Source organism: Mus caroli, unplaced genomic scaffold (assembly GCF_978045245.1).
Source record: "Mus caroli unplaced genomic scaffold, Mus_caroli_1 scaffold_6, whole genome shotgun sequence".
NCBI lineage: Eukaryota > Metazoa > Chordata > Mammalia > Rodentia > Muridae > Mus > Mus caroli.
The window spans coordinates 9,366,326-9,389,666 of NW_028227261.1; the positions used below are offsets into that span (position 1 = coordinate 9,366,326).

General features: G+C 40.8%; 1 protein-coding gene across 1 annotated transcript in view; it reads left to right on the forward strand.

The window, feature by feature from the left end:
• The window catches only part of LOC147004076 (uncharacterized), a 103,260-nt gene that overhangs the window by 54,801 nt on the left and 25,118 nt on the right, over positions 1-23,341 (forward strand). The window contains 3 exon segments of the mRNA XM_085838626.1: positions 787-832; positions 1,895-1,986; positions 22,673-22,730. The gene's annotated coding sequence lies outside the window, so the exon portion shown is untranslated.

Here is a 23,341-nt window from a genome sequence, read left to right on the forward strand (position 1 = left end):
ATATCCTAGATGACTTATCTCAGCCTGTTTGTGCTGGAATCCCCTCTGGCTAACTGCTTATCTTAGATTGTATCAGACACTACTTGCTTCTGTGAGTATCCCACTTCAGCTGCCTCTTGTGAAAATCTGGTGCTCAGGAAACTCAGTGCCCTTGGTAGCTTAGCCCCCTTACCTAGGATAATGTTTAAGAAGCAATTATTGTGTACAGTTGTCTCTCTATAGAGGTCTGTATGGTTTTTTCAATTTTTTATTAGATGTTTTCTTCATTTACATCTCAAATGCTATCCCAAAAGTCCCCTATACTCTCCTCCAATCCTGCTCCCCTACCCACCCACTTCCAGTTTTTGACCCTGGCGTTCCCCTGTACTGGGGCATATAAAGTTTGGAAGACCAAATTGGCCATCATTGGGAAGAGAGGTCTGTATGTTAACCCTGATATTTGCTATAATAATCTACCTCTACCATTTTGGACCTAATTTAATCCAAGCATGCATTAAATATTAAATACTGATCAAGAGGTGGACCGATGTTAGGAAAATCTCTCCAATTTTCAAGGAAGAATGGACTCAGTCTCATGTTATAGCCGTTTTTTTGTTTTGTTTTGTTTTGTTTTGTTTTGTTTTAAGTGTTAAAATCAATGAGGCGACCACATGTTCACAGGAGCCTATTTTATTCCTAAAGGACTACACTTCCCAGCATTCGAAGAAGTTATGTGCTTCCTGGGCTGAGGAGGCTTCCAGATTAATTTTGAGTATTACAGATGCAAACTATGTATCTTGATTTCAGGTGGAAGAAGGGGAAGTGCAAACTTGGTGTTCTGAGACTCCCTTAGGTAAGCTTCCAGACTGCTACATGGTGAGTACAGGGTCATTGCCCACATCTGGGTGGAGCCGGCTGCCAAGTCTCTGGAGCTGGTGTGGTGTGGATCTGGGTGGTAAGGAGTAGACCGATCTGGCACCTTGTGCAGTCTTATTTAGTTGTACTTATTCCCTGGACCAGACAACCCCGATTTACAACAAGCCAGTAGGCCAACCCCCATTGATAGTTTCTGTGTACTCTGCTGGTGAAATGAACCAATTCAAGAAAGATTAGATTATATTAAGTGCCAGTTCATTTGGAAGCTGCTCTTGGATGAGTTCACTGGCCCCAAGCACCGAGTTAAGGGAATTCCCAAGGTGTGAGGGGGCACAGAAAGGGGGAAGAGAAAGAGAAGAATCAGGCATGTACAGAGAGAGAAGGCAGAAAGAGGGCAAGAGAGAGAGCCTCACAGAGAGACACAGAGAGAGACAAAGATGGAGAGACTGACAGAGAAGATTTATTCAATCAGTGTGTAGAGGAATATTAAGCCAGAACAGCAGATATGGCTAGCCTGCAATAGTTCAGGAAGAATTAGAAAAGGTGATATTCTAAGCCTACATAAAATTGTACAGAGACTAGAAACGTCCATGATTATGCTAGGTAAGCAGACTGTGGCCATATGCTTCAGAGAAGACAAATACCTCAGGTTAATAAGATTACGTAGAGCCGGGCGTGGTGGCGCACGCCTTTAATCCCAGCACTTGGGAGGCAGAGGCAGGCGGATTTCTGAGTTCGAGGCCAGCCTGGTCTACAAAGTGAGTGCCAGGACAGCCAGGGCTACACAGAGAAACCCTGTCTCGAAAAACCAAAAAAAAAAAAAAAAAAAAAGATTATGTAGACAGAGCTCCTTCTCTAAAGCAAGGAATATGCTTGGGAAAGGTGGTTTTGGTCTGGAGCCAGGACCTTCCGGGAAAGGTTGTGTCCAATCTTGAGAAGTCAACTCTTGCCACCACGTGGGGCTGTGGTTATTAGTCCCAAGTCCACTGTTGGCTTGTTCCGTAATGTTCCTGACATATCCTGTGTTCCCTGCAAACAGCATGGATTTGATAGACCCTCCGGAGTTTGTTCCATTGTATGACAGTTTCGCTGACTTCACAGAAGTGTCCCCTCTCTTTACCTGTTTCCTCTGTAAGTAGTATACTAGATGCTATTCTTACGAAGCTTACTGCATGATGTGTAGCTGTGCAAGACTCATGTTGCAAGATATCTGATCATGCTCTGAACCCTGAATGTAACAAGATTAAATAAACCATGGGTCAAGAAGTGCCAGAAGCAACCAGCTGACAGGAAGGGAACCTAGGATTATTAAGTAAAAGTCACAGAGAGTAAGAGGGAATTGGGAGCAAAGACAGGGAGATGCACAGGAAGTAGCATTTAGGTACATTCAGTTTGGAGGATGTCATTTGAGAAGATGTGGCAGAAAGAGTTTCCTTCTGGGATTTCACATGAAGAGAAAGGTGATCAGGTACTTTCTCTGCCTCTCTGAGCTAGCAGGCTTCCACCCAGCATCTGGCTCCTGACACTTTCTTGACCAAATTGAATGATTTAGACTTTATTAAAAACAACAGACATCTCAACTGCAGCTTTTATGCTTTCCTTGCTGTTCCATAAAGACTGCAAAGATTTTTCTTAAAGTCAGCTAGAAAGATAGAAATAGGCATCAGAGAGACACATACAGAGTATATACATAGACACACACACACACACAGAGAGAGACAGAGACAGAGAGGACATATACACAGAGAGAGATGCAGAAAGCAGCCTTGGGGTAGTCACACATTCAAACTCATACAACAAACAGACAGGGTGGAATGTACAGGGAACATGAAGTAGAAGTTTCCAATTTAGATGTACTCTTTGTTCAATACCTCTGAGGGAAAGGCTTTCATTTCTTTCCTTAACTCATCTCAGATTCATTATTAATCATCAATGTGTTTAATCTATTCTAATAGGCAGCGTCTATTAGCTGGTGCCATCTTTTTTTTTTTTTTTGCATAAGCTTAATGTGGGAAAGTATATAATTCACCATGATGGAAAGCAAGGAGCCCTGCCATCTGAACAATGTCCAAGGTCTCAGAATCATGTACTTTAAGGACAGACCCCCAGATCTGGGCTTGTATTTCTGGGCTCTCACCTCCATAATGAGCTGGAATCTATTTCAAGCTGTCAAAATCATCACAACAGTTTTTGATCCTCAGAAGTCTTCTGAGACACCTGGGCCTCATTATAATCGTGAAAAGAGTTGATTTCCTAGCTAGAATCTCTAAAGAGACTTGGGTAATTCTGGAGACTTCTTCCTGTGCTAATGCAGATGTGCATGTATGTACACTGAGAATTATAGAGCACAATCAGGAATATATTTATGAGCAAATTTTTAAACAGTATCTATTATAGTCCTAAGTCTAGTTGTTGTCTCCTTGTTTGTTTTTAATAAAATCTGGACAGTGTTCCCAAGGTGTTTCTCTATTTTACTCCCCACACATTACAAGCAGGATATGATATTGTGCCATATCCAACATTATTTCACTTCATCATTTTCTTTGACTGAGGTGTTCCAGCAACTCTACAATGTGTTCAAGCCTGATATTTTGTTTCCCACTGGCACTCTTGGTTATTATTTTTTTTGTTTTGTTTTGTTTTTTTTTTCGAGACAGGGTTTCTCTGTGTAGTCTTGGCTGTCCTGGAACTCACTCTGTAGACCAGGCTGGCCTCGAACTCAGAAAACCGCCTGCCTCTGCCTCCCAAGTGCTGGGATTAAAGGCGTGCGCCACCACGTAAAAAAATATATATATATTTTTATTTTTAAAAATAAAATATATATATATATTTTTACTCTTGGTTTTATTTTAGAGAGTACCTATTATTATTTTTCTTTGACTCACAGCATTTTTCATTTCTTTTTTCATTTCATTTTTGTGGGTATTTCTAACTACTTATTAAACTCAATTTTCATATCCGAAGTTGTCTTCATTTCCTTCAGGCATCTGCTATTATTTCTTGTCCATGGATCATTTTGTTCCTGACCTCTCTGAGTTGATTGACATGCATCTCCTGATCCTCACTCTGAGTTTTCAGCTCTGTATCTTGGATATCATATAAATTGCTCTCCTTAGGGGATATATACTATACTTTGAGAGTAGGACATTTTAACATCATAATTTAGAGGAACTATTTTCTTTTTTGAGTTTTTGGCCCAGGAGTCTGGTATTGCAACATGAGAAGTTAGTCAGCATAACTTGGTTTTGAATGGCCCAGAACCCAGGTGCAGTGTCCTACTACATCCAGTTCTGGTCTAGAATTGCAGCAATCTTGTGGGGAAGCTGTGTAGTGTAGGCCCTGGGCATCCTGACAGCTGCAGTTGTGTGGAAGGCACCCTGCAACAGAGTTGGTGGAGTGGTATCTGAGGGGAGGGAGGGCCTGCTTGCCTGATTAGATGCATTTAGGAAAACAACAAAAACAAGCAATGAAGTAAGCAAGCCAGAAAAACCAACCAACCAACCAAACAAACAAAAACAGCTGAGAGGTACTGGGGAGTTAATTCATTAAAAGGGTCCTAAGTAGGTGGGTTTAAAAGAAACATGTAACAGGAAGCTGCTGTATATTGTGTGGAACCAGAAGGAATTGTCCCAAGGAACTAGGCCATAGTAACAGGAAATCCCACCACTCCTGCATTCTCTGCATAGTCTGGATGTCCTTGTGGTCAGGAAGTCTTGGGGGGTGGAGACTAGAGCCAAGTATTAGGGAAACTCAAAAACTTCTTTAGGCTACAGTTGCTGTGTGGGCTTTCTGGGAGAGTCACCAGTGGTACGTCTGTCCTGGAACCTGCCATGTAAGAGGAACTGGCAGGAGTAAAGCAGGTGTGTGGGGCAGGGGTGATTTTCTGCAGCCACTCTCACTATTCTGTTGTGAATGTCTTATAATTGTCAGGAAGTTTGAGATCCTATTGAGGTATCAAAATGGAAGCCCGTACATGTAATTTTAGACAAAAAAAAAAAAAAAAAAAAAAATCGGGTCTCAAGGTTACACATTTCCAGCCAGCTGCAGCTGCTGAGAGTTACTAGCACTACTACATTTTTTTTTCTGCCTTCTTTCCCCTGAAGAGATAAAATTCCTGGTCAGTCACCTAACGTGCTGCATCAGGGAAGGTTTGCATACCAAGCTGGAATATACACTGGTGTGAAATGCTTCAGAGTTGAGTCCTGGTGGTCTTTGTGGTTTCAATATCTGGGCATAACACTATGAACTGGGGTTCATTGTAATGTTTTAATGACTTTTATGGATTTCAGAATATTCTTCTAAAACAACATTGTAGATCCTATGCAGTATCTCTAGTTTGTACATGGAGATTATCTTTGGTAAAGCCTTAAAGAGCTCTTCAAATTCAAATTCATCCATTCTTTCTTAACACTTGTATTCCTCCATTTGCCATTTTAAGAGAGTACCTATTTGCCAGGACAATGAATTCATATGCCTCCTCAGAGAGCTTTGTAGATATTAATCATATGAAGATACAGTGCAGGTTTGATTAGATTAGAAAATGTATATTATAAAGCACCATCATATGGATTGTGACTTAATGTTTACTGTGTGAAGTTATATTCTCCATTAAACATGAAAATAGGATAGCAGTAAGATATCGCTGAGGAGAAGATCTATTGTAGGTTCTGTTAATCCTGAACATCACCAGAGAAAAACCAACTACAGCATGTGGGCAGATTTATTAAATATTACATCCTGAGAAAAATATAGACTTTGGACACATGCTACAGGGAGTTTTAAAGATAATCACATAGTTCATTGTAGTTTCCCAACAGTCTTTATGATTTTCCTTTGTCTTGCACATGGTAGCATTCCAGTAAAGTACCTGGTTCGTGGGCAAGTGGTGCTTATTGGTTAATTTGGGGCTTTACAGTCTGAGGGAGAAAAGAGCCAGAGGTATCTGGCTGGGTGTAGACATAACCTGCCCATGAGAAGAGGGGAAGGGGTATGGAGGATGTGAAGAGGGGATAGAGGCCTGGGCAAAAGAGGAACCAGGAGCCAAGAAACCACCTAGCCAACAATGTCCACATGGCTATGTTAATAGGCACACCAGTTATCCCTTTGTTCTGAGTTTCTCTGAGACCTAACAAGGTCCTGACCTGCCCTTGTTGCAAAAATATTTTGTTGGAGTTCATGTGCTTAGATTCTGTGGGTCAGAATAGATTTCTTGCAGTCTTCCTTGCTCCTCTTCAGGGTTCCTGGGCAAAGGACTCTGAATGTGTGTGAACTGTGTGAAGGAGTCTCACATTTCATAGAGAAACTGAAATCTTCAGAGAAAAAGAGACATTTTCTGTGGTATCTTCCCTTTCTTTCCTTCATTTATATCCTTTTGCCGGGTGTTGGCATTTTGATTTTTGACTTATGAAAAGTTCCAAATTCGTTGCGACCACAGTTTTCCCACATTGATATCTCCCTCTGCTTAGCTTAATCTGTTCACACTTAAATCTAAGTAAGAGACCTGGATGGTAAAGAACAAACGATTCAGATGGGATAGAGGGATTCAACAAGGGGTGTGGTAGGTCCTGATGTGTTTATGAAAAGATAAAGAGAGAAATAATATTTTCTATGAGGCTGTGGTGAGGTATGGGGGAAGGGGGTGCCTCAGAGGGCCCATGCCAAGGCATCCCTTTCCCCTGAGGGACCAGCCACAGGATGGTATACTATAGAATAGAGTTTATTCATGGCATTGGGGGGGGGGTGGAGTTAATAGAGTAGTAGAGGCAGAGAACCACAGAGAAAGGGAGAGAGTAGAGAAGTAGAGGCTGGCCATCAACACATGGAGAGAGAGGGAAGGGAAGGTTTAAGGAAAGAGCCCAACAGGGCAATAGAGAAGCAGAGGGAAGCAAGAGATCAAGAGAGCAAGGATGAGGCAAGCAGCTCTTTTTATAGTGGGTCAGGCCTACCACTGTTGCCAGTTAACTATGGGGAGGAGCATACCTGGATTTTGGGCGCTGGGAATGGGGAAGCGGGGGGGAGTGGGAGAAAACCTTCATCCCACCAGAGTTCTGTTTCTCTGGGCAAGAGTCTGGCTGTGGGAAGCCACAGAATGTCAGCTCACCCGGGTTGGGGCGGTGGCAGGGAAGGTGGGGGGAGTACAAGGGGCAGTCCTAAGTCTCTGGGCCTCATGGAGGCCAGGTTCTCAGTCTCCGACATCCCAGACACCATTGGAGATCACAGAAGAGCTGAGAACAAATGCCCCCCCCCCCAAACCCCCATCGGCTTGGACAGCCCTTGGGCAGAAGGGAGAGGAGGGCAGGGGGAGAGGGTCACTGGGTGGTTCTCATGCTGGCAAGAGACTTTGGTCTGGTCCATTGCTGGAGCACAGGAAGGCCTTCCAGCTGGAGGTTAGACAGGGCTATTTAGAGGAAAGCCTATCCTATTTTTTAAACATGGAGGACCTTGATGAACAGAGACAGTCTATAGTTTTAGAGCTTTATTGTAGAAAGGCAGAAAGAGAGAATGTAGAAAGAGAGAAAGAGGCTGGCCATGGTCATGTGGAGAGAGGGGGGCACAGAAAGAGAGTAGGACAGCTAGAGATGAGATTAAGAAAGGTAAGAGCTTAAAGAGAGAGAGGAGGGACCAAGCAGCCCCTTTTATAGTGGTCTGGGCTATATGCTGTTGTCAGGTAACTGTGGGGAGGAGCATACCTGACTATAGCCAGGTAACTGTCGGGGTAGAGTTTAGCCAGAATGCCAGGAGCTTGGGACATTGTCTGTGTGACTTACAGTCACAGAAATACGGAGTTGGGGGCTCTGTGGTGTCACGCACCTGTCTCTGGGAATGTGTCACACTGTTCCATCCCTTGTAGAGTTTATTTACTGGGTCACCTGAGCAAGCCTCAATCAACCAAAATAGGCTGCCTTCCATAACCCCACACCTGCCTGTTGCCAGGTAACTATGGGGGTGGAATTTAGACAGAATGCTCACATTCCCCCATTTTCATTTAATTAAAAAAGAAGAAATTAGAAAGAGGTGATGGTAAAGCAGCAATAGGGTGGTCGTAATATCTGACTACTTCCTTCTGGTTTGGGGACGGCAGATCTCTAGGGAACCTAGACGAGTGGGTATGTAGAGTATTTGTCCAGTCTTAGGAGAGTTGGATGTTTCCTGCTGTCCAGAGCTTGTGAAGCTATGTAAGCATAGGTCAGAAGGAAAATATTCAGTAGATCCATCTGTGTCTGTGACAGGAGACTGGAGCATCTGGAGGTTGCTTCTCAGGAGCTGTCCTGGACATGGTAAGTGCCTGGACTTGACAAAATGTTGAAACACATTATTGTAAGTAGAGAATAAGATTAAGTGCTTTTGAGAGAAAGAAAAAAAATTTTCTCTTAAGATGTATATTTGAAACCCAGAGGAATTCCACCCTTTCATATAGGTAGTAAGTGGGAAATTTGGTCAAATTTTCTTCCTGGTTAGAGTCTATTTGGTCCATGAGAGGTAGATCTGAATGGGTTTCCTGTAGCTTATAAGTTTACAAAAGAGATAACAATATGAGGTGACAACACTGACCCTTCCGGTCCACTCCAGCACCCGGGTTTCTTGCCCGCGTAGTCTCCAGACCCCCTCAAGGACCCCCACAGGATCCCCCACGGGATCTTAAGACCTCTGGTGAGTGGAACACAACTTCTGCCAACAGGCAGGTTCGAACACCAGATATCTGGGCACCTTCCCTGCAAGAGGAGAGCTTGCCTGCAGAGAGTACTCTGACCAATAAAACTAAGGAGAGAGCTAGTCTCCCAGGTCTGTTGATAGAGGCTAACATAATAACCCGAGGAACAAGCTCTAACCAGAGACAACTATACCAACTAGCTCCAGAGATTACCAGATGGTGAAAGGCAAACATAAGAATCATACTAACAGAAATTAAGACCACTCACCATCATCAGAACGCAGCACTCCCACCCCACCTAGTCCTGGGCACCCCATCACACCCGAAAAGCTAGACCTGGATTTAAAGCATATCTCATGATGATGGTAGAGGACATCAAGAAGGATGTTAATAACTCACTTAAAGAAATACAGGAGAACACAGCTAAACAGGGAGAAGACCTTAAAGAGGAAACACAAAAATCCCTTAAAGAATTGCAGGAAAACAGGACCGAACAGGTGATGGAATTGAATAAAACCATCCAAGACCTAAATCGGGAAGTAGATAAAATAAAAAAACCCAAAGTGAGGCAACGCTGGAGATAGAAACCCTAGGAAAGAAATGTGGAACCATAGATACGAGCATCAGCAACAGAATACAAGAGATGGAAGAGAGAATCTCAGGTGCAGAAGATTCCATAGAGAACATCGGCACAACAATCAAAGAAAATACAAAACACGAAAAGATCCTAACTCAAAACATCTAGGAAATCCAGGACACAATGAGAAGACCAAACCTATGGATAATAGTAGATGAGAATGAAGATTTTCAACTTAAAGGGACAGTAAATATCTTCAACAAAATTATAGAAGAAAGCTTCCCAAACCTAAAGAATGACATGCCCATGAACATACAAGAAGCCTACAGAACTCCAAATAGACTGGACCAGAAAAGAAATTCCTCCCGACACATAATAATAAGAACAACAAATGCACTAAATAAAGAGAGAATATTAAAAGCAGTAAGGGAGAAATGTCAAGTAACATATAAAGGCAGGCCTATCAGAATTACACCAGACTTTTCACCAGAGAGTATGAAAGCCAGAAGAGCCTCGACAGATGTTATACAGACACTAAGAGAACACAAATGCCATCCCAGGCTACTATACCCAGCCAAACTCTCAATTACCATAGATGGAGAAACCAAAGTATTCCACGACAATACCAAATTCACACATTATCTTTTCACGAATCCAGCCCTTCAAAGGATAATAACAGAAAAAAAAAACCAATACAAGGACAGAAATCACACCCTAGAAAAAGCAAGAAAGTAATCCCTCAACAAACCAAAAAGAAGACAGCCACAAGAACAGAATGCCAACTCTTAACAATAAAAATAAAAGGAAGCAACCATTACTTTTCCTTAATATCTCTTAATATCAATGGACTCAATTCCCCAAAAAAAGACATAGACTAACAGACTGGCTACACAAACAGGACCCAACATTCTGCTGCTTATAGGAAACCCATCTCAGGGAAAAAGACAGACACTACCTCAGAGTGAAAGGCTGGAAAACAATTTTCCAAGCAAATGGTCTGAAGAAACAAGCTGGAGTAGCCATTCTTTTTTTTTTTTTTTTTTTTTTTTTTGGTTTTTCGAGACAGGGTTTCTCTGTGTAGCCCTGGCTGTCCTGGCACTCACTTTGTAGACCAGGCTGGCCTCGAACTCAGAAATCCGCCTGCCTCTGCCTCCCAAGTGCTGGGATTAAAGGCGTGCGCCACCACGCCCGGCTTGGAGTAGCCATTCTAATATCAAATAAAATTGACTTCCAACCCAAAGTTATCAAAAAAGACAACGAGGGACACTTCATACTCATCAAAGGTAAAATCCTCCAAGAGGATCTCTCAATTCTGAATATCTACACTCCAAATGCAAGGGCAGCCACATTCATTAAAGCCACTTTAGTAAAGCTCAAAGCACACATTGTACCTCACACAATAATAGTGGGAGACTTCAACACACCACTTTCATCCATGGACAGATCGTGGAAACAGAAACTAAACAGGGACACAGTGAAACTAACAGAAGTGATGAAACATATGGACTTAACAGATATCTACAGAACATTTTATCCTATCAGCACCTCACGGGACTTTCTCCAAAATTGACCATATAATCGGTCACAAAACAGGCCTCAATAGATACAAAAATATTGAAATTGACCCGTGCATCCTATCAGACCACCATGGACTAAGGCTGATCTTCAATAACAACATAAATAATGGAAAGCCAACATTCAGGTAGAAACTTAACAACACTCTTTTCAATGATAACTTGGTCAAGGAAGTAATAAAGAAAGAAATTAAAGACTTTTTAGAGTTTAATGAAAATGAAACCACAACATACCCAAACCTATGGGACACAATGAAAGCATTTCTAAGAGGGAAACTCATAGCTCTGAGTGCCTCCAAAAAGAAACTAGAGAGAGCACACACTAGGAGCTTGACAACACACATAAAACTAGAAAAAAAGGAAGAAAATTCACCCAAGAGGAGTAGACGGCAGGAAAAAATCAAGCTCAGGGGCGAAATCAACCAAGTGGAATCAAGAAGAACTAAGAATAGTTCTTTGAGAAAATCAACAGGATAGATAAACCCTTAGCTAGACTCACTAGAGGGCACAGGGACAGCATCCTAATTAACAAAATCAGAAATGAAAAGGGAGACATAACAACAGATCCTGAAGTAATCCAAAACACCATCAGATCCTTCTACAAAAGGCTATACTCAACAAAACTGGAAAGCCTGGACAAAATGGACGAATTTCTAGACAGATACCAGGTACCAAAGTTAAATCAGGATCAAGTTAACGATCTAAACAGGCCCATATCCCCTAAAGGAATAGAAGCAGTCATTAATAGTCTCCCAACCAAAAAAAGCCCAGGACCAGATGGGTTTAATGCAGAGTTCTATCAGACCTTCAAAGAAGATCTAATTCCAGTTCTGCACAAACTATTCCACAAAATAGAAGTAGAAGGTACTCTACCCAACTCATTCTATGAAGCCACAATTACTCTGATACCTAAACCACATAAAGATCCAACAAAGATAGAGAACTTAAGACCAATTTCCTTTATGAATATCCATGCAAAAATACTCAATAAAATTCTCGCTAACTGAATAAAGAACACATCAAAACAATCATCCATCCTGACCAAGTAGGTTTTATTCCAGGGATGCAGGGATGGTTTAATATACGGAAATCCATCAACATAATCCATTATATAAACAAACTCAAAGACAAAAACTACATGATCATCTCCCTAGACGCAGAAAAAGCATTCGACACTATCTAATACCCATTCATGATAAAAGTCTTGGAAAGATCAGGATTTCAAGGCCCATACCTAAACATGATAAAAGCAATCTACAGCAAACCAGTAGCCAAAATCAAAGTAAATGTTGAGAAGCTAGAAGCAATCCCACTAAAATCAGGGACTAGACATGGCTGCCCACTTTGTCCCTACATATTCAACGTTATACTTGAAGTCCTAGCCAAAGCAATTCAACAACAAAAGGAGATCAAGGTGATACAAATTGGAGAAGAAGAAGTCAAAATATCACTTTTTGCAGATGATATGATAGTATATATAAGTGACCCTAAAAATTACACCAGAGAACTCCTAAACCTGATAAACAGTTTCGGTGAAGTAGCTGGATATAAAATTAACTCAAAAAAGTCAATGGCCTTTCTCCACACAAAGAATAAACAGGCTGAGAAAAAAATTAGGGAAACAACACCCTTCTCAATAGTCACAAATAATATAAAATATCTTGGCGTGACTCTAACTAAGGACGTGAAAGATCTCTATGATAAGAACTTCAAGTCTCTGAAGAAAGAAATTAAAGAAGATCTCAGAAGATGGAAAGATTTCCCATGCTCATGGATTGGCAGGATCAACATTGTAAAAATGGCTATCTTGCCAAAGCAATCTACAGATTCAATGCAATCCCCATCAAAATTCCAACTCAATTCTTCACCGAATTAGAAAGAGTAATCTGCAAATTCTTCTGGAATAACAAAAAACCTAGGATAGCAAAAACTCTTCTCAAGGATAAAAGAACCTCTGGTGGAATCACCATGCCTGACCTAAAGCTTTAATACAGAGCAATTGTGATAAAAACTGCATGGTACTGGTATAGTGACAGACAAGTAGACCAATGGAATAGAATTGAAGACCCAGAAATGAACCCACACACCTATGGTCACTTGATCTTCGACAAGGGAGCTAAAACCATCCAGTGGAAGAAAGACAGCATTTTCAACAAATGGTGCTGGCACAACTGGTGGTTATCATGTAGAAGAATGTGAATTGATCCATTCCTATCTCCTTGTATTAAGGTCAAATCTAAGTGGATCAAGGAACTTCACATAAAACCAGAGACAGTGAAACTTAGAGAGGAGAAAGGGGGGAAACATATGGGCACATATGGGCACAGGGGAAAAATTCCTGAATAAAACGGCAATGGCTTGTGCTGTAAGATCAAGAATTGATAAATGGGACCTCATGAAACTGCAAAGCTTCTGCAAGGCAAAAGACACTGTCAATAAAACAAAAAGGCCACCAACAGATTGGGAAAGTATCTTTACCTATCCTAAATCAGATAGGGGACTAATATCCAATATATATAAAGAACTCAAGAAGGTGGATTCCAGAAAATCAAATAACCCCATTAAAAAATGGGCCTCAGAGCTAAACAAAGAATTCTCACCTGAGGAATACTGAATGGCTGAGAAGCACCTGAAAAAATGTTCAGCATCCTTAATCATCAGAGAAATGCAAATCAAAACAATCCTGAGATTCCATCTCACACCAGTCAGAATGTCTAAGATCAAAAATTCAGGTGACAGCAGATGCTGGCGAGGATGTGGAGAAAGAGGAACACTCCTCCATTGTTGGTGGGATTGCAAGCTTGTACAACCACCAATTTTCTGAGGATCTGGAAATCAGTCTGGCAGATCCTCAGAAAATTGGACATGGTACTACTGGAGGATCCCACAATACCTCTCCTAGGCATATATCCAGAAGATGTCCCAACCGGTAAGAAGGACACATGCACCACTAAGTTCATAACAGCCTTATTTATAATAGCCAGAAGCTGGAAAGAACCCAGATGCCCCTCAACAGAGGAATGGATACAGAAAATGTGGTACATTTACACAATGGAGTACTACTCAGCTATTAAAAGGAATGAATTTATGAAATTCCTAGGCAAATAGTTGGACCTGGAGGGCATCATCCTGAGTGAGGTAACACAATCACAAAAGAGCTGAAATGATATGTACTCACAGATAAGTGGATATAAACCCAGAAACTTAGTATACCCAAGATATAAGATACAATTTCCAAAACACATGAAACTGAAGAAGAATGAAGACCAAAGTGTGGACACTTTGCCCCTTCTTAGAATTGGGAACAATCACCCATGGAAGGAGTTACAGAGACAAAGTTTCGAGCTGATACAAAGGGATGGACCATCTAGAGACTGCCATATCCAGGGATCCATCCCATAATCAGCCTCCAAATGCTGTCACCATTGCATACACTAGCAAGATTTTGTTGAAAGGACCCTGATATAGCTGTCTCTTGTGAGACTATACAGGGGCCTAGCAAACACATAAGTGGATGCTCACAGTCAGCTATTGGATGGATCACAGGGCCCCCAATGGAGATGCTAGAGAAAATATCCAAGGAGCTAAAGAGATCTGCAACCCTGTAGGTGCAACAACATTATGAACTAACCAGTACCCCGGAGCTCTTGACTCTTGCATATGTATCAAAAGATGGCCTAGTCAGCCATCACTGGAAAGAGAGGCCCATTGGACATGCAAACTTTATATGCCCCAGTACAGGGGAACGCCAGGGCCAAAAAGTTGGAATGGGTGGGTAGGGGAGTGGGCGGGGAGCGTATGGAGGACTTTTGGGATATCATTGCAAATGTAATTGAGGAAAATAAGTAATAAAAAAATATTTAAAAAAAAAACACGGACTGTCTTTAAAATGAGCATTTTTGGGGGCAGAAGAAACAATAATTTGTGATGAAAAAGTTGGGTCATATAGTGGAATGTTTCATTAGAGTTAGAACAAGAATAATATTAGGACAGTGACTTATCAAGAAGAGGAAGGTAAGGTAGTAACAGATGACATCTGTGAAAGCTTTTTCTAGCTGTCAAGGTATAGTTATCTTAGCTGTCAATGTAGTCAGAAGTCTGGGGAAGAATAAATAATACTCTAGCAGTCATATATTGTTTAAAAACTGACAGAGTCCACTAGCCAATAGTTACCTGTGGTCTCCATGGCAACTTGGGCAGTCTGTCTTTCAAGCACAGAAGACACAGGGCTTTTCTTCTCTGTGTAATGGATACATGTCACATGAGAAATGGCTTTTCTTGATTTAGACAATGTAAGTCATTTGACTCAGGGTATCCAGTTTTGTCCACTGTGTTTTTCAGTGATTATCATATCCGTGCAGTATCTTGTAGCTGTGTCACCAACTTCTGTGACCTTGTGGGAGAAACTGTTAGAGGCCTTGGGAATTCTGTCATAAACTTAATGATTAGCAGGCTTCTGACATGATTGAGGGCTCTATCAATTGGTTATAACCAAATAGAATTTAATGGCAGTAGGAAAAATCATCATCTTCCAAGACAGGCTGGGAAGGAGACTCTTAAGTCACTTTGACAGGCTGTGTAAGGAGAGAAAAGTACCTTTTGTATTAGTAACGAAACACGTGTCTAGGAACAGAATAAGAGCTGACAGCAGTGGGTTGAGATTGAATTGTGCTGCCAGGCAAACCGTGGGAATGGCTTGTCTGTAGAGTGAGGGACTGGCTGGCACACACCTGTAGTGGGAATGGAAAGTGGAACACCTGAAGTAGCATGTTTTGTATCCTAGCAACATGCATGCTATTCTTGTGGAGTCACTAGCCTTCACTTTATATATCCTAGGCAGAGAGGGTATGAGAGAAAGAGGGAGGGAGGGGCTTTCTCACATGCACAGGTGCAGGCAGCCAAGACCTGTGTGGGAGAGAGCATGTGGGAAAGCAAGTCTCAGGCAGGGTCTCTGGAAGGATGCAAGGGGCTTTCCAGACCTGCTTTCAGGAGAACCAGCTGAAGAGTGGCTGCAGCAGGCCCCAAATAAGGGAGGGGGAGGGGAAAGTCTATGCTCTGGGTCACTGGCAGTCAGCAAAAGACAGACCCATGGGTGAGACACATGGGGACTGGGGATTAATGCTTGGAGCCAGTGCTCCTGAGCCACTGAGATAAGTTGTCCAGGCCTGACTTGGAATTTTCAGCCAAAGGAAAGTAAGTGTCTCAGAAGTTAAGAGGAAAGTCTCACGCAAGGGAATAAGTCATAGAATGAGGATCATGATAGCACAGGGTTAGCTCCAAGCTCAAGAACTCTTTGGTAGGTCCATGAGGTCATTTACTCTGACCAATGGGGGATGGGGTTTCCCAGGACAGGGCTAGGGAGTGTAGATCTAGATGCAAACCTACAGAGTGTCTAAATCCCAGTCCTGGTACCACATGATATGTTTATAAAAAGATAAGGAGAGAAAGAATAGGTTCTATGGGTGTGTGTGAGTTATGGGGGAAGGGGGTGTCTCAATGGGCCTATGCCTAGACATCCCTTTCCCCTGAGGGACCAGCCACATGATGATATAGTATAGAACAGAGTTTATTCAGGGCATGGGGAGGGGAGTTAAGAGGGTAGTAGAGGCAGAGAAATACAGAGAAAGGGAGAAAGTAAAGAAGTAGAGGCCAGCCATGAACATGTGGAGAGAGGGTGAAGGGAATGGGGAAGGGAGGTGGGATGGAAGAGCCCAAGAGGGCAAGAGAGAAGCAAGAGATCAAGAGAGCAAACAAGGTGCAAGCAGCCCCTTTTGCAGCGGGCCAGGTCTACCTGACTGTTGCCAGATAAATGTGAGGGTGGAGTTTAGACAGAATACTAACAGTTCTCCACTGTCAGTATAAAGAGGACATGAACTTGGTTTAGGCAGATTCTATTTCAATAATGATTCTAGAAAATTTCGCTTTGAATAATATTAAATGTGATAATATCGATTTCCTGTTAGAGGCAGTATAGTCACCAATGAGTTGATTGCAATTTTTGATTAGTATTGAGTCTCTGAAATAACTGTTGCCCATTGACAATAGTTTCTTTTACCCATACTGAATGCAGCCTCAGGATATATGTGTGACAAGGCTCAGGTTTATACAGGTAGCAAATGACAGTGGTAGTTTCCCTCACAGGGCCTGTGACCTTCCTTATTGAATTTTAGCCAGATTCTCAGTTTAGTCTAAGCAATTTTTCCTGAGGAGCGGGCCTCAGCTTGAACAGGAAAGCCTTTTGTTATCCACAGATAGTCTTGCCGCTATGATACTAGTGGCCATGCCTTGCCTGGCAGATTGAGATTGTAGCACACAGGATGCAAATCTGCATATGGCCTTTGATAACTCTGTCTCCTGCCCCAGACACTATGAATGATACTACCAGGCAGTCCAAGATATTTGATGGCAGAGTGAACTGTGTGATCTGAGGGGTTTTTGTTTGTTTTTTTTTTTTTTTTCAAAAGCTGCACTTGCTTTCTGAATCACATATTCTCTCCACTCTAAATGTTTTCATGTCCTTCAATTGTGTTCTCAGTCGTGCTCGGTGTAGAGTTAGGCCTTATTAGAATGGAAACTCACTGTTGACCTTTTCTGTACTGTTTGCTTTATTTTTGTGTCTGTAGATCTTTATTTTTCTGAGGTATGTTTCTGCTTTTCTTACATTCTTGAGAGGTTTTATACTGAGCAATGTCTAATTTTTACCACAGAGCTATAAAAGTACCTTTTATTCTCATAATGCAATTGTTGTCTGGGAGGATTACTGCCTTTGCCTGTTAAGCTAGGCCTAGTCCTGGAAGCCTCTCATCTCCCTCCCTACAATCTTATCTAGACCTAGAGTGTTTTCAGCCTCTGAAATTTGCTGTTGAATAAGCTCCCCCTTTCTTGTTCCTTCTCAACTCTTTCTCTTCTTTTTTTTATTAGATATTTTCTTCACTTACATTTCAAATGCTATCCCCTTTCCTAGTTTCCCCCATGAAAATCCACTATACCCTCACCCTTCATCCTGCTCCCCAACCCACCCACTCCTGCTTCCTGGCCTGCCTCAGACAGCACAGTAGGAATTCCACCTAAGTGGTCAGGAACCCAAGGTGACCGGAACCAGGTTGTGAATACGATCGGTGTGACAGACAGACAGGCACTCAGTGCTGAAGCTGCTGCTGCTGCTGCAAAATCTTTACTTCAGGGTTCAGATTATATACACAATCAAGAAGAAACAATTTCCTTTGGCAAATCACACATCTTAGTTCCTCTTTAAACCTAACACAAATATAGCTTACTAGGAAATTAAATCACCCCTCGGCGCCTGCCTGTGGTTTTGCTGCCAGACTGAACTTTCATGTTGACTTAAGGCTCTCATAACCTTTTATTTACTACTCTAATAATCTCATTCAACAACACATGCACTCTCAATCTAAACTGTGTAATATTTCTTGCTTATTTTTTTTTATTCCCAAATACGAAATACGTCTACTCCTGACCATCTAGAAGTATCTCCAAATGATAGGAAAACATACACCTGCCATCTCAAGGTCCACTGTTGCTCATCTGTTTAGGAACACCATGGAGCCCTACTTCTTCTTATTCTTTCCCATAGACTTAATTCTGAATATCTCATTTTCTTCCCATTTTTCACAATCCATCTTACTAACAAGCTACAGCTGGGGTAGCCTCACTAATCACAGACTTAGGTTTCTTCAAAAGAATCATATTGGCAGAAGCGGCCAGCCTGAATAAATCAGGATGGCCTGAATAAAAGTTCCCATCTTTATCTTTATGATACCAAATAGGACTGACCTAAGGAATTACTTCCTTAGGAATTATAAATCATTACAATCATTTACTCCAGGTTCTCTGTTGATTATTCTATGAGTCAGCATTTTAAAACCTTAGAACCTTTACTCCTAGAAAAGAAAAATAGGACATTTGTTATTGTTTGTTTGTTTTGTTTTGTTTTTAAACATGACAGCTCCTATATATGTTGCTTAGATGCACTTTCTGGACATAGAGATTATTTTATTATTACTCTTCTCTTTTTCTTTCTTCCTTCTCTTCTTTCTTTCTCTCTCTCTCTTTCTCATTCTTTCATTCTTTCTTCCTTCCTTCCTTCCTTCATTTCATTTTATCCACACTTGTGATTTTATTCCCCTCCCGGTCCATCCTCTGACTCTTCCACCTCCCACACTTCCTGCCCACCTCTCTGTCTCCATAAGGATGTCCCCTCCTCCTCCCCACCTGACCAGACCTCTAAACGTCCTGGAGCCTCCAATCTCTACAGGGGTTGGGTGCATGCTCCCTGATTGAACCCAGACCCAGCATTCTTCCACTGCATATGTGCTAGGGGCCTCTTATCAGCAGGTGCATGCTTCCTGGTTGATGATCGAGTGTCTGAGAGATCTTGGGGGTACAGGTTAATTGAGAATGCTGGTCCTCCTACAGGGGGGCCCTTCTTCCTCAGCTTCTTCCAGCTTTCCCCTAACTCAACCACGGGGGCCAGGAGTTTCTGTCCATTTGTTGAGTGCAAACATCTGTATCCAACTGCTCTTTGGTGTTTCAGAAGACAGTCCTTAATTCCTTAGGAATTATAAATCATTACAATCATTTACTCCAGGTTCTTTGTGATTGCTCCATAGCCTCAGGTATAATGTTAGGCCTAGGGGCTTCCCCTTGAAAGGTGACAAGTTTGGGGGGAATTATAATCTGATACTGGGTGGGGAAAGAGGACTGAAGCCCTAAGGGCCAGCAGAAAGAATGGAAACAGGCAACTTTGGAACTGTTTGGCAACTTTGGGATCCTACTTTGGGCCTGTTATTGGACCTTCTTTTCCTCAGGCTCTTCTCCATTTCCATCACTGTAATTCTTTCAGACAGAAACAATTATGGGTCAGAATTTTGACTGTGGGATAGCAACCCCATCCCTCACTCAATGCCCTGTCTCTCTGCCCGAGGAGGGCTCCAAAAGTTCTTTCCTGCCACTGTAGGGCATTTAATCCCTCCTTTTGGGTTTCTAGAGTATCTTACCTCCCAGGTCTCTAGTACATTCTGGAGGGTCCCCCAACCTCCTACTTTCCAAGGTTGCCTGTTTCCATTCTTTCTGCTGGCCCTCAGGGCTTCAGTCCTCTTCCCCCACCCAATATCAGATTATAATTTCCCCCAACCCTGTCACCTTTCTCTCCCATGTCACTCTCTCCCTCCCTCCTCACTTTGGCCCTTCATCTTGTTGACCTTTTTGAGTTTTCTGTGGGCTGTATCTTGGGTATTCTGGACATTTTTAGGACTGATATCCACTTATTAGTGAGTATATACTATATATATTAGTGAGTCTATGCATGTCCTTTTGGATCTAAATTACCTCACTCAGGATGATAATGTATAGTTCCATCCATTTGCCTAAAATACGTAGGATGTCCTCATTCATTCATGTTAGATGAATGAGCTGAAATAATTAAGAAAAGAATAGGGATGAAGTCAGAGCACCTTAGATGATTCTTTTTTGTGTAATCTATAATCATGTTAGATCAATGAGCTCAAATAATAAAGAAAAGAATATTGCTGAAGTCAAAAGTTTCATATTTTCAGTTGTTCCAGTAATAGATTCATGGGTAATAATTATCCATAATTAATGAAGTGTTAGTATGATTCTTATACATCTTAATATGGTCATTTCCATTATTAAAATAATTCTACTTTATCTTTTTTTTCCCCATATGTCATTTAGTTATACACGTATGTCTAACCATTCTGAAGGAAAACAGCTGTGTAGTTTATGAAATTATTATCTGTATTGATTTTGTCATGGTCAAAAACATTACATTAAATTAATGCTACCTAATGCTAACTTTTTATTTATATCATTAAATATTCTCAAATTAATTCTTCATTAAATAATCATTTAACTCTTCTTCATGTAAATATTCTTTTTTTTTTCGAGGCAGGGTTTCACTGTATAGCCTTGGCTGTACTGGAACTCACTTTGTAGACCAGGCCGGCCATGGAATTAAGAAATCCGCCTGCCTATGCCTTCTGAGTGTTGGGACTAAAGGTGTGCGCCACCACGCCCAGCCATATAAATATTCTTATAAAATCATATCACAAGGTATTTCATTCTATGTCTTGTTTGTATACATTGACTTTAAACTTCCTAACTGCTACAATAGAAAGAAACGTATTTCTTTTAAGTCATTCTTGTATTTGGTGTTCTAACTCTCTTTCTTCTAGAATGGATGCTCCATTGTATATAGGTCTTACAATCCAAACTGAGCATCTTAGACTAGCTGTTGACACCCAACTTCAGACAAGAGAGATACAGGGTTCCTATCTGGGCAAAACTGACAGTTGTAGAATTTGGAAGCACAGTTTACATTTTACTATCTGTAAACTAGATGTAACACTGGGATTGTTCTTATTTTCAAAAAAGTATTCATAAAGTTATATTCCTGCATCTAGACCTCAAATATATACATTACAATGTCTAAATGTATGCTGTGAGTCTGAGCCTATTAAGTCATCTACCTTTTACTGGGAGAAGACAACCCAATATGACTATGATAATTTTAGATGATACCATTTCTTAAAATGGCCTCATAGTTCCCATGACCTAACATACTTCCTGTTCTTGATTAGGTTTCAGAATATGACATGAATTCTCTCTCTGAAAGTCAAATCAGAATATCAGTTAAATCCAATCAGAATATGTTTTACTGTAATTGGTTTTGGTCGCCTGCTTTCATAAAGCACCATGTTCAAGAAAATAGAAGAAAAAAGACTACTTGGTATATTGCTTCCAAAGGATAACCATCAAACATGGCAGGCAGGACAGATAGAACATAGCCATGTTGTTGAAGTAGAAAGGTGAAAGATCACATCCCCAACCCCAGTCATTAAAGAGGAAGAGAGAATTAAGATGGCTTGGATCTATTCTTTATTCTCATAGCCAACCCCCAGTGTCATACTTAATTCAGTGATATTCCAACAACTAAATTCCTCAAAACATTATGACCCACTGAGGATCCAACTTTAAAAGTATTATCCAATAGGAGATTTATTCATTCATACCTATATAATCAGTCTTCTAATATCCTTGTACTTTTTAAACAGATTTTGACATCAATATAGAAAACAAAGCTCTAATTTCTTGTATGGGTTTTCTGTTTGTTTGTTTGTTTGTTTGTTTGTAAAACAGGGTCCCACACTCTAGTCCTGACTTTCATGTGTCTTGATATAGAGACCAGAATGTCTTTTAGGTCACATAAATCTGCCTGACTGAGCCCCCTCACAGCTATCATGAAAGACCTTTCATTAACAGGCTGACTTTTTTTTTTTTTTTTTTGTCTGAATGCTGTATCTTCATATATTGGCCACTGAGTTACCACCAGGCTTACAGAGTTCATTTCTTGTTTAATTTCAGAGTGAGCATTCCTTAGATTTTTATATCTCTGGATAAGATGTTCACATCCTGCATATGTATGATTATTCTCTTACCCACTTGTAGGAATTCTCTGGAATTTCATTAAATTTGTTTCTGCCTTCTTTGAATTCCTGTGCTTGTTCCCTCTTTATGTCATTTGTCCACATTGAATGGTGTTCAGATTATATTTTGACTTTTGCCTCTTGAGTTTGTTTCATAATTCATTAGTCATGAGAATTGGTATTGCGTTAGTGATTTGTGGTAGGGAAATTTTATTAACATTGTCAAATTGCTTTAGCTCTAGCGCCTTAATTTTCTTTTGCTGTGTGTCATTTAGGTCAGGTGACAGGGATTTCCATATCAGGTGTTGTGAATAAACTTTGAGAATCTAGGGTGGTGGGAGGAACTAGGTTACCCTTACAGTCTAAATATATCATTACTTATTTTCATGACTGCACATTGTCAAGATTCCTGGTATCATTTTGCTTTTAATGTTTATATATATAAATGTGGTTTAGCATTGTCTGTAATGATGTTGTATTTATTTCATCTTTGAATCATTCAGACCTTGATGTGAAATTTCAAGAAGAATTCAATCTTTGTTCTTCACAGAGACCCTGGGAGAAGGACAACAACAAGAATGAGTGAGTCTCTGGTAAATACACCACAGGTCAGTGTCCTTTCCACATTTCTTTTTTAAAAAATCTCTTTTTATTCAAGTCATCCAAAAGTTTTAATCTCTATATGTGGAATGGTATCTAAAGGACTTATTTTCTATGATCTATATCTTTTGTAATAATGAGAATTTAATGTTTTTCCCTTTCATGCATATAATGGCTTTATATTTTAACTTGATTTTTATATTGTGAGGATACATAATTCCCTTGGACTAGAGACCTGCATGTCTCAAATAGGATCTATTAGAATGATGCTCAAAGAACAGATTGATGGATATTTTCTACGTTGAATAAATTCTGTCCTTTTGTATTAGTGTTAAGTAAGGTCTCTTGTGCCACATACATTGCATTTCAGGGATGGTCAGGTTTTTAGCTTGTGAATGAGGGTATAGAAATAAGTATAAATTCACATCACTAAAGAAGATATAAAAGAGTAGATTTTGTAGAAGGTAAAATTAAAAGAGACCCACTGTCTTGGATCCTAATAATAAAGATATTATTAGCTCCCTATGGTCACAGATAATGGAAGAACAATCTCTTTCTTTTACCATTACTGTGATTGTGAGCTGATACAGACTTCAGTATTCTCACAACTCTTTTTTCA